This window comes from Thunnus albacares, chromosome 10 (assembly GCF_914725855.1).
Source record: "Thunnus albacares chromosome 10, fThuAlb1.1, whole genome shotgun sequence".
Classification (NCBI taxonomy): Eukaryota; Metazoa; Chordata; class Actinopteri; order Scombriformes; family Scombridae; genus Thunnus; species Thunnus albacares.
The window spans coordinates 13,391,165-13,394,443 of NC_058115.1; the positions used below are offsets into that span (position 1 = coordinate 13,391,165).

The 3,279-nt window shown below is 36.8% G+C and overlaps 1 long non-coding RNA gene across 1 annotated transcript; it reads left to right on the forward strand.

The window, feature by feature from the left end:
- Window positions 1–2,120: 2,120 nt before the first annotated feature.
- LOC122990576 lies at window positions 2,121–2,918 on the forward strand. The gene is made up of 2 exons (XR_006405411.1): window positions 2,121–2,308; window positions 2,474–2,918. It is a non-coding gene; the product is annotated as an uncharacterized LOC122990576 (long non-coding RNA).
- The last annotated feature ends 361 nt before the right edge of the window (window positions 2,919–3,279 follow it).

Genomic DNA, 3,279 nt, shown 5'->3' on the forward strand with positions numbered 1-3,279 from the left:
TTAATTATCTGTAAAGGCCAGTTTATGGCCTCAAATTACTGCTCCAGATGGGGCTATTTTGCAGTGCCGTGCAGTTGCATATGAAAATTGCTTTTCCATTTCTTGACCATTCAGATTGCTTGATGACGCATTTTGATGGTTTGTAGACTAAATTCATGTTGTAAGTGTGCCATTTGTAACTACATGTTTCTCAATTAATTAATTGACAGTTTTTGTTGTTTTGTTTTTTTTTAATATTGTGATTTTCTCATGGATTTCATTGTTGGAGTGGCTTAATACTTTTGTCATCAGGTTGTAATAATGGAATTTTCTGAAATTTCTTGATGGATTTGATTTCTTCAACTGTGCCATGGAGGTTATGTTTTTACCTCCGTTAAATTATATATGTATTTTTTATAAAATATTTTGGACAGGTAGACCTCAGGCCAAAGAACAATTTGTTCTTTATGGTGGTGATCTGGAACACACATTTCCTACATAATATGATGTGACATATTGATTTTAAGCCATAACTATAAAATCAGCAGATATACAGTAGAGATTTGATTACATGTCCAAAGGATATGGTTGAAAGACAAAGAAATTACTTTAACTTACAATTTATGTGACAGGAGTGGAGTCAGACTAGAATTAGGACTGTCTAGCAGTGATGCAGGATTGTTTAAATTGTTTAAAATTAACCAACTGACAGAAACCTCTGCCCATCTCAAGTTCACTTTGGGATGTTGCCATCTTGCATAACGCACTATACTGAACCACAAGATACAGATACAGAAGATCTATTGGCACAGTCGAATATACTTTGACGTGATTAACACATGAAAATTAAAATATAATTTAACAGCAGATGTTTAGAGACTTTCCAACATGTTTATTCGAACTTCTGGATCTTGGATGACAAGTCATTATTAATACTCAACTGACCGTGAGAGCAAGCGGTAGAAAAATAACAATGTTAATATGAATTCCTTCCTTTTTCTATACTGGATTTATTTTGCACTCAGTGTGGCTATTATAAGTTCCTAACTCAAGGCATTAACACCTTTGGACTCTGATTAAGGGATGATAATGATCAACCTAGCTGCCACACTCCATCCTCCGCATTGTTGGTTGAATGTCACCTCCTTTAATTAGCCTCCAGGTTGTAAATCAGCCATGTATTTGTGGCCCGACTACCCCCCTTACCTGCTGTCCAGGAGAGAGTCCAGATGTTTCTCGCGGTATGATTAACCTATGAGACTTTGGTTGGTTTGTGAGGTGGCAGATAAATTACCCTCTAACGTTTTTATTGTTATATTTATTTTACCAAGATAGCAAAGCTTGCTTCATGTAACTGGTGCTACGTTCTGGTATGTTGTTACTGAAATAGGTCAAATAAATCGTATTCAATGTAGTTAAACTTGCCCGATCCGTCCATTTGTCCAAAAATAACTGCTGTTTTTACATCTTTTCCACATTTGGATTGAAAGCACAAAGAGTGACGAGAAGACATACTTTGATTATATAAACTGTATAATTGGTAATCAGCCAGTCACACTGTGGTTGACCATTGATCAACCAGTCACACTGATTACAGATTTTAATATCTGTTTTGAGGCAGCAGGCTGTCATTCATGATACAACGGACCTAGCAATCTTGCAAATATAGGTCCTCCCTTCATCTTTTCTCTGCAAAAGTATAGATGCACTTCTGTCACTGGGCTTCATTCCAAGAAAAATACTGTACAATATCTCATCATCATCATTTCATTGGGATAAATCCTTAAAATGTTAAAGGCTGCTTACTTTGAAGTCCTTTTAAGATATATTTATGATGTTTTTGACCACTAGTGGTGCTGTGGAGTAATAGTTTTTATGAGTGGGTGCTCGTTTTGTTTCTATTGTGCATGATCACGAGGATGCACACAGGTGACACAATTCACATCATGTGATTGTCTTCATACAAATATAGTAATGAACAAACTAAGGCAGTGAAAAAGCAGACCACTAGCAAGTAAGCATGGATGTAAATAATGCACAATATACAGTGTAAATAACCCAATTTATGTCTTAGATCTAAGGAAAAGATAGCCCTGTTGAACATCATTTTGTTACAATATGTTTTTATTACATATTTTATCTGTTTCAGGTTCGCAGTGCCTTATTTCCTATTTTGATTAGAAGGGCTTTTATTTTGAAGGCAGCATTCTGGTACTCGCCCAGTTCCTGCTTCACGCAACAGTAAAGATAAACAGTAAAGATAAACAGTAAGATGAAGGAACTAAGAAGGAAAAATGCAATGTTTTAGCACCCCCCGAAGAGGCACAAGGTTAGCATTTAGTGTAATATTAATGTGTGGTTAGTTCTTAAAGTAATTTACGTAACGTTATATTACTGTTTGTTTAACTAATTGAGTTAGCTTTAGCTTAATACGAGCTAATGTTAAGCTATGTAAGGTGGCTAATATATTGTTTGTTTTGTGATTTGTACCCAGCTCTTACGTTGGTTTTGGGATTGTCATTAAACCTAAAATCATCAGTTCAAGTGTCAGACCATCTTTCGGTGGGGTATGCTACAGTAAGAGCTTCGCCTGTACCTGCTACACCATGCTGCCTATGTAATCCACGATACGACGGCACGGCACACAGAGCAGCAAGTTGCAGCACTGAACGGTATGGTCAAAGGAGACGTTAAGGAATACAACTACGCTCAAAATGGATGACATAAAGGAACAGATACACAAGCTACAAATGGAAATACAGGAAAGTAGGAGCTTACTACATCAAGAGGAAAATAAAGACGTATCAAGGCAGGAATTAAAGGAGACAATTGAAAGCAGAGAAAAACGACTAGCTGAGCTTCAACACAAAATGGATGACACTGATGGGTTAACATTACCACGTCGTTCAGAACGTCCTAGTGTGCCCACAGAGAAAATGCTCGCCTACCAAAAGGAGGAATTGAGTAAAAAGGAAAAAAGACTGCTCAGCATGTATGAACAATGGAAAATTCAAATCAGAAAATCCAAAGAAAATTTAAAGAAAGACATATCAGAAACAGAATTGGCTGCAATGGCAGACACCATTGAAAAAGGAAAAGATGGACTCATGAGAGCTTACAATGAAATAAGAGAGCGTGCCACACCATCAACTGAACTAAGACGCAAAATAGATGCATGTGAGGCTGTAACTAAAGACATTATGAAAATAGTCTATGAACGCTTATCAGCAATAGATGGCTATTTTGATGCAGAGCGTGAAAGACACCAGCTCCATCAACTACTAGCCCATGACTATGCTT